Raw genomic sequence first — 10,288 nt, forward strand, 5'->3', positions numbered from 1 at the left:
TTTGTGCCATTCAACTTGTACAGAAAACATTTTTATTGACGTTTTAAAGGGAGGGGGAAGAAAAGAAAAAACCCTTCTGCTCCCTAGTTGTAGGTAGAACTCGATTACTTAGCAAACAGATGTAGATGAGTGGTTGTAGTGTTAGAAATGTTAGCTTGCTTGTGAACAAGCTTTTGAGAGTAAATGCATGGTCTTGTACTTCACTTAATTAGCTTTTCCTTTCCTCCTGGAAAGATTCTCCCCCTCTCTCTCTATTCTATCTTTGTCTCTCTCGTGGTTGTCAAGTACAGATTTGGGCATAAATAAAGTGATATACAATGAGGTTTGAAAAGCAGTTCTCAACAGATTCTCTTGGGGAACTTCTCACTGCGCTCTGCCTTGGCACTTTGGTTAGACTCTTTCAAGATAAAACAGATGGAGAACAATCACCTGTTGCCTCTGCTTGAACTGGGGAACAAGTTAATCCTTGGAAGTTTGCACCACGGGTGAACAATGAGATCTTGATGATCCATTGCAGCTGAGGCATGTGGCACGTGGGCTACTGGCCGTGGCTTCCACACCTGGTTGTTTGACATGGGACTTGTCCCACGGCCCCTGATTTGCAGAGTTTGCACGCACTTTTTGATTTTCCTGGATACACAGCAGAGGGGAGATAGTGGATGATATATAGGAATTATGTTGTTATGGGTTCTGCAGGCAGCTCCTTCTCCACACTCCCAAGCTCTGGGTTGAGTACACAGGGCCTATTATTGTATAGCCGTGGTTCTGTTGGCAGATGAGGACAGGAAATAAAGGCTAGAAAAAGACAGGGGGTCACAGATAAAGATGGATTTTTTAAGAAATGGACTTAAAAATCCCCCGCAAAACCCTGCCTCAAAACCACAAAGTCTACCTTGATCCATGCATTTATTCCCCTCTTCTCCCTTAGCAGAATTTCCTTTTGTTAGAAGATTTGACTTTCTAGAAAAAAAAATCCATTTTTGTGAGGTGTTGTGAACTGTTTTTACCACTTGTAAGAACCATCCCAGGTCTGAGTATTCTTGTAATGCAATGCCATGCAGCAGAGAACCTGTCCACTTTCTAGCTTTGCTCTCAATATTTGTTACTCATTGTTTTCTCATCTAAATGTACATTTGCAAGATGTGTGTAATGTCATTTTCAAGAAATAAAATTTGGTTTCAATATTTAGGCCGACAAAACCTTTCTGATGCTTTTATTTGCATAGTGTGTGTTCACTATGTCTTACAAATTACAGGGGTACTTGTTCGGTTTTCTTTGTCGACTTTCCCAAATGAATCCCGGTTGTACTTGCACAAATGCAGAAAAAAGACCAACGAAATGTGACTGTCTTAAATTAATTATGACCCACATCTGTCTGTCTGAAACAGCCTTGAGCTGTAAAGGACCCATCCTTCTCACTAAAGGGACCCAGTGTAGGAGATCTGCAGAAGCCAAGGGCAACTTCTTCCTTATGTGCAGCACTTCAGTCAAAACTGTGGATTCAAACCAGCAGGATCTGGCCCTTAGCCTGACCTCTTCCTTAGCAACAAGGTTTCAGCAGCATGGGGTTTTTGGTCCCCGGTTCACTTTGGGAGGCTTTGTAAGATTTGAGATGCTGTGTTTGTTCTGTATTTCTACACAAGCTTAAAAAATGTCTCAAGTTCTGTTTTCACAGCTACCTCATCAGAACCACAATGAAGACAATGACATTTTTCTTTGTAAGCCTGAAAAATAAGGCTTAGACCTCTGCATTTACTTATATAGTGCAAATCACTTTGTGTTTTATCAACTTGACACCTGCAGAATTAAAAGTAAAGGTGGTTGAGTCACCTCTGTTCATCCGTGCTGTAGAACAGGCAGCGACGAAAGAGCTCCAATTCTTCCCAAAGAGACACGCTCAGATGGAGCCCTTTATTCTTTCCTTTTCTGTGGTCACCACATTTCAGTCCAAAGAGGGCTGTGCTCTTTGCCGTCTGGATCCAGAGGAGACCCTATGCCAAGCAGCAGACAGCACTGGGGCTACCAATATGTCACTCCACGCGGCTAGTTACTGGCACCCATTTGTCATTATCTTGGCATGCCTGAACAGAAAAAGCACATACAGTACAGCACTGTTTGCAGTGAAAGACCACACTAAAAAAAGTTCCCAGAATAAAACAAGTAGAAGAAAAACAGCCTTTATTTGAATGTGCATGAATTGAAACTGAAGCAAATGTTAACAGAAAGGCAGAACAAGTACTGGAAAAAATACTCTGCTGTCTTTTTGTGTACCAACAAAACACTCTATTGTCTTTTTGAGGAGCTGCTTATTAGATGAGATCAGTAAAAAACCATAAGAGTTAGTGTTTGTGCCTATGGAAAATATTCTGGAAATGGCAGGTTATCAACCCTCACACCACTGTGTGCATCTATCACAGCTACTTCAGAGCCTACAGGTAGTCACTGGAAATCCATATGGGCACAGTGTGTACCAACAGCTGGCGCTGGAAACCTGTGGAAATGCTGCTGCTGTCTTAATATAAATCCCACCAACACGTATGGATTATTCCAGATTAACAGCCATATAAATAAGAACAAAATTAAGTTTCTGATGTCCAGCCTTCCTGTTACATCAGCCCAGGTTTATATAGAAATGCGTGTCAGGTATTTCTGAATGTAAAGTCTCATCAGAGCAGCAAAATAGTGTTTGTTTCCAAGAGCTGTAGGTCTAAGCATGTTGGCCCTACGTGGTGTCAGTTGTTTGGACAGAAACAAACATTTTGGCCCACTTGGAAAACCTCTGGCTGGTCTCTAGACCTAATCCCCATTACTTGATGCTCAGCCATTGCTTGCTGTACAGTATGGTTCTAATCAAAGAAAACACACTTTTTGCCTGTCAGGCTTGCCAGCTGCACATGATCCAAGTTTTCTGTGGTTGCTGGCCTTAAATTCCAGCCCAAAATATGGCAGCCAGACCAAGAGGAATAGAACTGGGCTGTGGCAGCTTAGCTCTATGAAATGCTGAACAGGGTTGTAGCATCAACTCTCTGGCTCCATTGTTATGTGGCGAAGTATAATCTTATCTCTTCTGGAAATAAACCACCTTCAAAAGAGTCAACAAATCTAAATCCTCTGCACAGTTCCTTTGGTAGTCTCAGATCTGTTCCTTGTTTTCCACAGCAGCCATCTGCTCTGCTGCCCCAGTCTTTCTCCCAAGTGCACTGAAACTTCAAAAGGATAGTTTTCCATGAAAGCATCACCTTTACCATGATGCAGGTCTTGCACACTTGCAAACAGATGTGAACCACCCAGAAAACAAGTCCATATTGTTTTCGGTTTTCTTTTTTTTTAAGGCACCAGGTCAGCAATACTGAATTTTACAGTTCCAAAATAAGTAAGAGAACTCCAATGGCTTGAAATTTGTAGGCTTTCAGCCCTGTATTTGCAATATTGTTAACATGACTAACACCCACTCAGTCTCTGTGTGATGCTCTGAATTACAGTTGGAGCCCTTGTGTTAAATCTTACAACATCAACTGTGCATTTGAGAGGGTAGGAGTAATGTTACACGCTGTATGGTTTTAATCACCATATACACATATCTGACTGAAAATAACACCAATCACTCATCTTTAATCTGTATTTTTATTCAGAAGTAGGTCTACCAAATTTCAAAGTTCTCATCAATGTTTTACATAAAACTGTTCCCCTCAGATGCCAGAAAAATCCCACTTCACAGGGTGTCTCCATTCCTCCAAAACCTGCAAGAAGCACATATATGTGATGCAAACATTTTTGTTCAGTTTACGTTGCTCTTTGAGTTTATACTGGAGTGTAATAAGGCACTGAGTACCTCAAATTCTATTGATCTGCCTTGAGGTGAAGAGCACGAAAGATTTTGCAAGACACATTTTACCTCTGGATGGAGCAAGCAGCCATCAGGAACACCAGTGACATGCTCACAGTCCAAGCAGTGGGACAACTGGAGCCTGCAAAGCACCTCTCACTGTAGAATCATAGAAACATATGACTTGGTAGGGACCTTTGAAAATCATCACTCCAGCTCCCCTGCAATGGACAAGGACACCTACAGCTTGATCAGGCTCTCAGAGCCGTGTCCAGCCTGACCTTGAGTGTCTCCAGGGACTGGGCACCCACCATGTCTCTGGACAACATGTGCCAGTGCTTCATTGCCCTTATTGCAAAAAATAACATATAAAATATCCAGTCTAAATTTCCCCTTTTTAGGAGACACAGCGCTAGCCCTATAGTGACATCCACTCCCCTTGGCCTCTCTCACCCCTGGCTCTCATCCAAACTCCAGTTTCTAGGCCACCAGCTATAGCTGGGTTTTACTGGAGTGGTTTGTCATTGCAAAGAAGCATCTTCTCCCAAGGACATTCTCCTGTTTTGCTCAGGACAGTGTCTAGCTGGACCATCAATGTGGTATAAAACAGTGAAAACACAGGAGCCAGTAAAGGATGCTAAACGTGTAAAAATAAGTCACTTTTGCTGGAAGCTGATATATTTTAAGCATAGGTCTTCCCAGTCAGTGCACCCAAATGGATGCTGGCAGCTGAACAGCTGTTTGAAACAGATTTGAGTTGTTTCTTCTGACGACTGTGCTCTATCCCTGGTGCACGTGTCATCTTCTACTTTAAGTGTGCAGAGTATGCTTTTAGCACCCACATGCAGCCATGGGAAATGCCATCAAGATCATTAAACCTCCGTTCTTCTAGTTACCACAAGAATGACAGCTAGGATTGCAACTGGAGCTCTGGAGAAAACGTTATTCCTGAAGGTCCCTGACAACAGTTCAGTGGCACTCAGGCTGCCACTTACACAGCACCAATTTTTCACAGCAGCTTCACTGCTTCTAACAGAGTGTGGAGGCTGAGGGTCAATCAGAGAAGGATTTTTGATCGCTGGAAATGACGCTTTGTGCCTGTGTTCAAATCTTGGTCTTCTTGAGCCCTGGGCAACAAATTATGAGTCTGGTCACTTTCTCAGATCTTTTACTGTGTGTCATAAAATTTTGCAATTTTGAAAAATTCTCTCAGGCGTTACTACTGCAGGCCTGCTGTTTGCTGGTCTTCAGACAACATATCAATCAGTGTTTGTCCACCTTCAAAAGCAGAGATATCCGAATGATAAGAGCATTCATCACCACAGGGAGGTCCTCCACAGAGCTGCAAAAACACATTAGTGGTCTGAACTTCCCAGTGGCAATACTTCAATTATATCAGTGTTTTATCAGTTCCATTAGGCTGACCTGCAGCTCTAGTTGCCTTAAAAGCTTAAAAAATGTGGATGTAGGAAGCAGGATTAAAAGCCTCCAGTGTGCACCAGACAGTGGGACGTGGTGCAGGGAGCTGAGCTGTACAGATCTGCAGCACCAGCTTGGATCCCAAAGGCAGCATGAGGGCATTGCATGGCTGGGTGTTCTTGGGACACTGTAAGACTGCCAAGGTTTGGTAGAGCGCACTGGAGCAATCAGTGACTTTCTCCCCACAGACAGTATGATCTCCTGGAGTTGCTGGTGGAACAGGAAATACAACTGCCCTTCCCTGGGAACAGGAACAGGGCAAAGATGTAATTTGGTGATATATATGGCTTCAGTTTTGTTGTAAAGTATGGCAGTAAAGCTAACCCGAGCTTGTATTAATACAGTACAGCAGCCTGACAGAGAAAGAGGAAAAAAATCCTACAAAGTAGGAATACTGCATCTGTTCAAGCCAAATCTATGACCAGCCAGTAAAATATGATTCTTGCAATAGTGCTTAGAAAGCTGAACAACAACTAGAACAGGATGCATTAACAGAGTCATGATAAATAGTTTACCAGCCTAGTCTTTGGAGAACAATGACTTTTTGCCCAGGAAAGAAAATCTTTGGAAAATGCTGTTCTATCACAAATTGTTCATGCTTTAATTAAGAAGTCCTCATCAGGGAAGAAGATAACTATGAGATATGTGCGGGGAGGAACACACTTGATTTATAATGAAATCAGCTCTCAAATGAGGTCGCCCACCCATGTATTACTGTGCACATACAACAGGAAGATGAGTGAAATGCAGTGAGATGAGGCCAAGCTTTTGTAGCTCTGCAAATGAATGGGTTGTCCTTTGGGTGCGAAATGGGACAGAGAGGGGAGGCAGTGTAGTTATGTGCCAGAAAAATGAGGGGAAACGTGTCCTCCTGTGCCCTTCTCACAGCTCTTTCTATAAGATACATTGTTTATGCTACCACTTCATGACAGAGCAGGTCTGGGACAGATTCCCAGGCACACATGGACAAGAACAGCATCCCTGTCATTGCTTATTCCATTACACTAGAGATGGAGATTTAGATACAGAAAAACAAGTCTCCTCGGAATATCCTCAATCTTGAAATCTAAATGACTCAAGATGTTCTGCAGCTGATCAGAACATTAAATCAGTTGTCAGTAAAACTATTGGGCAATTGCACTAGAATAAGAGTAATTACAGTGTGCACTGGGCTATGACACAGGAGACCTGGTTTCAACTGACACAGCCACAGCATTCTGTGTGACCCGCAGCATCACCTAGGGCCAGAGCCAAAACAGGGCAGATGCCTAAAGTGGACTTGGAATTTCTTACTTCAGGTGCTGGTGGGGATGAATAACCAAGAGTTTTACATGTGAAACTAAGGTAGCTGCTGCATTATCAGCACGTGAGATGAGCTGCATAGCTGGGATCTGACGAGCACAGGCTTGGAACCATTTCCAGCAGATAGCTTGTTCCACCTATCGTCAGACTCCACCTTAACGTGGCGCCTTGTATTTTACCTATCATCGTGGCTGATGTGATGAAACCGATATATGGCTCAACCTATACATGGTGCTTCCACAGCAGCATCCCAGAGACCATAAGTGATGTGGGAACTGACCAAAGCCCCTTCCAACTCCTGCTGTTAAACGAGGCTATGAATTGATCCCACTGCAGAGGTGCATTGCTCCTGGAAGTCTCAGCTGCACAGGGAATGGAAAACGGTTCCATCCGAGAGAAGTTCTCATGACCCTGAGTCAGCAACGGCTTTATCCAAATCCCTCCGAGAAACAAGAACGCTACAGGCAATGTTTTAAATATTTAATGTTTACACAACGCTCAGAATACCAACGGCAACTCAAAGAGAAGGGAATCCTGTGTTCACTGTGAGCCTCAGGGAGTTTCCTCTTCATGTGCGTTTTTCAGCCTGTCTGCCGCCTGCCTACACAAGCAGCAAAGGGCTGCGCGCGGCGTCAACGCCGTGTGCTTTGATGAGCGCCTCATCAACGCGGCCATGCGAAGGCCGAAGGACGTGCCCAAGGGCACGGGGGGACGCGGACCCAGCTGCTCATCGCCACTCCCCGAGCCGCTTTCCTCCCTCAACACAAAGCTGCAGGAGGACACCCGGCTCTCCGCGAGACGGGCCAAAGCGGCGAATCCCCCAAACTCGGTCCGCGCTGCGCCCTCCGGCTAAAGGGCGAGCCTCAGAGGAAGATGGCGGCGGGCGGCGCCCGAGGCGGGAAGGAGAGCGCCTGGCTTGAGGAACGGCCGCGACCGTCGGGCGAGGCTGCCACCTAGCGAGCGGCGGTGGAGAGAGCAGCGGGGGAAGGAGGAGCGAGCCGCGCGCCCGAGCCGCTCCCGGGTGCTCTGGGCCCCGGCGGGGAGGTGCGCGGTGCTGCGCCTGCCTGCAGCGGCTGCGAGGCAATGCGGGAGCGTCTCTGTGGAGACTGTGCCTTTGTTTCCTCGCAGGGCCCGGCACCGTGCTGCGGCTGTGCTCTGAGGGGCTCACGGGTGATCCGCTGATGTCCATTCAGTCAAGCGCTGTGGACTTTCCCTCACGCTGTGCCTGTCCTGGAGCCATTTTCCTCTGCTCTGCTTCAGGCTCCGTTTCCTCCATGATGGACCTACCCAAAGAATAATTGCAAACACCTGTCTCAGCTCTTGTTTTAGAAGGGAATTCAGGGAGTGACGGTGTTGACTTGTTTTTTCTTTCCCCCAAATTCTGTTTAAATCATAAGTGTTTCTTAATGTAAAATCAAGTCCTTTATTTCTGAAGATTTGGACATTCTGTGGTTAATGCAATTAGAGGATAAATCCTGTACACTTGCACTGAGACCCTGGAGTGGCCACGGAGCTTTTCCGGGAGCTGCAGTCCGAGGCAAAGCACAGCCCCTTAGAATCACAGAGCTGTTTGTGTTGGAAGGGACGCTTGTTTGCTATCAGTCCAACCACCCTGCAGTGAGCAGGGACACCTACAGCTCCATCAGGTGCTCACAGCCTGTCCAGCCTGACCTTGAGTGTCTCCAGGACATTCCACCACCTCCCTGGGCAACCTGTGCCAGTGCCTCACCGCCCTTATTGTAAAAAGCTTCTTCCTTATCTCCAGTCTAAATCTCTCCTCTTTTATTTTGGAACCATTTCTTCTTGTCCTAATGTTGGAAACATCCAAATAATTTATCAGGATGGTATCTCTGATGAAAACATTTTATTCACAATTGCAGTGGCAGGCGTCCTGCAAGCAGGAGTGCTCACCGAAAACAGCATTACATCTTCTATGCCCTATTATGATACACTTATCTCTTCCTATCTCTTATCTATACAGAATAGCCTTACTAGTCTATAATAGTATACCCCTACTATTCACAACATTTAAAAACTATTGCAGTTTTGCAAGCAAGAATTATCACATAATTCAGCAACTATATTTTAAAATCTGCCACTAAAACATATGGTATTTTTACTTTTTCACATCAGCTATTTCTAAGGACAAGCTACAAAATACAAATACATTGTGCTCTGCTTCTTCAGATCAGTTTCCCCTTTTCAATATCTAATGCAGAAACAACATTCCATTCCTACACTACCTCGACAGATCTGCTAAACTGCCTCCTCCTTTCTTACAGCCGCCCTTTGGGTACTGAAAGTGCTGCTGTTGAGCAGAATCAGACCTTAACTGGATATGCAACTCTGGAAGCTGTTTGTGTGCTTGGTTAGTTTTCAAGTTCTGCCTCTTGGGGTCCTCTCTACAGAGCAGCCTAAATTAAAGAGTAGAATAAACACGTAGGCTTTAAGGAGAATCTCTGCTGGAAACCACCTGATGTTTTATTAACAAATTGCCCTGTGCATTTAGGTGAATAATAGATGAGCGTAACTCTGGTGGGACACAAGAACCTGGCAGTGCAAGGTGATTGCAAGGTGACTGGTGTCTGTGGTGTGAAGTCGTGAGTTGGGCAAAGCTGCCCTGACACTGTGCAGTTGTAGCAGTTCTGACAGGCATGAAAACAGCCTCAGTACAAAACAGCCCAAATCTGGAGTGAAGATGACTGTGCTGTCATGTCCTTCTTTGTGAAGAGAGTCCTTCCCTAAGAGGAACTCTCCTGAGTCAGGGTTGGGTGGAGAAGAGAAAATCAGTGCTTGCTTCTAGATAACAATCCCTTGTAGTCATTGGCAGCCATGTCATGAGCAGTCCTACCCTGCTGCAGCACAGCTGTGTCCTCTCTGCAGCTGTGAGGGGCCTTGGGTGAGATGCTGCTGGTCAGCACAGCACCAATCTGGCCACGTGCACAGTCTGGGCTATGCTGTCTTGGAGCACAGGAAAACTGTGTGCTGCAGGGATGAGGAGCAAGTCCTGTGTCTGTGCTGGCAAACCGAGGAGTTCTGAAGCAACGCTGAATCATCAGTACGAAGCAGCCTAGAAGAGCATGTGATGATGGGGCTCAGAATACCTTCCACTGGCAGGCTAAAGGCTGCTGGCAACAGCTTCAGGGACTGTGTTTGAAAGGCCGTGTTGTCCCCAGCTTGTGAGACCTCTTTCTAGACCATGCCAGTGTATGTGAGCGTGTCTTTCTGAGTACTTTGTTGCAATCCTACTGAATTACAAGGTGGGCTTTATTTGGTCATGGTTCTGTAGTGAGTACACAGCTGTCTGCCTGCCCTTGGTTGCCTGCTTGTGAGACTCATCTTGCTTCCTTTCTAAGGGGATTTCTTATGAGACCTCAGGAGAAGCTCCTCCTCAGCCCAGATAAATTGCATGTAATTCTTGGATTATGGCACTAGATTAATACATAAAAAAGTTCTCATAGTTTTGTTCCATGGTGGATCAAAAGGCAGTTACACAAGAACATGTCTATATAAGCTGTGAAAATTATCACCTCAGAAAATAGCAGAATTTTGTTGTACCCATGTGATTTTCCATGTTCTTCCCTCAACCATGCAGATGAATCACAGCATGCATGTCGTATATAGGAGGACATTGTTTTTATTATGATTTAAACTCTAGTCTGTTTACTCAATCACAAATTG

Source organism: Centrocercus urophasianus, unplaced genomic scaffold (genome assembly GCF_019232065.1).
Source record: "Centrocercus urophasianus isolate 14NV4802_14NV808 unplaced genomic scaffold, USGS_Curo_1.0 seq_24, whole genome shotgun sequence".
Classification (NCBI taxonomy): Eukaryota; Metazoa; Chordata; class Aves; order Galliformes; family Phasianidae; genus Centrocercus; species Centrocercus urophasianus.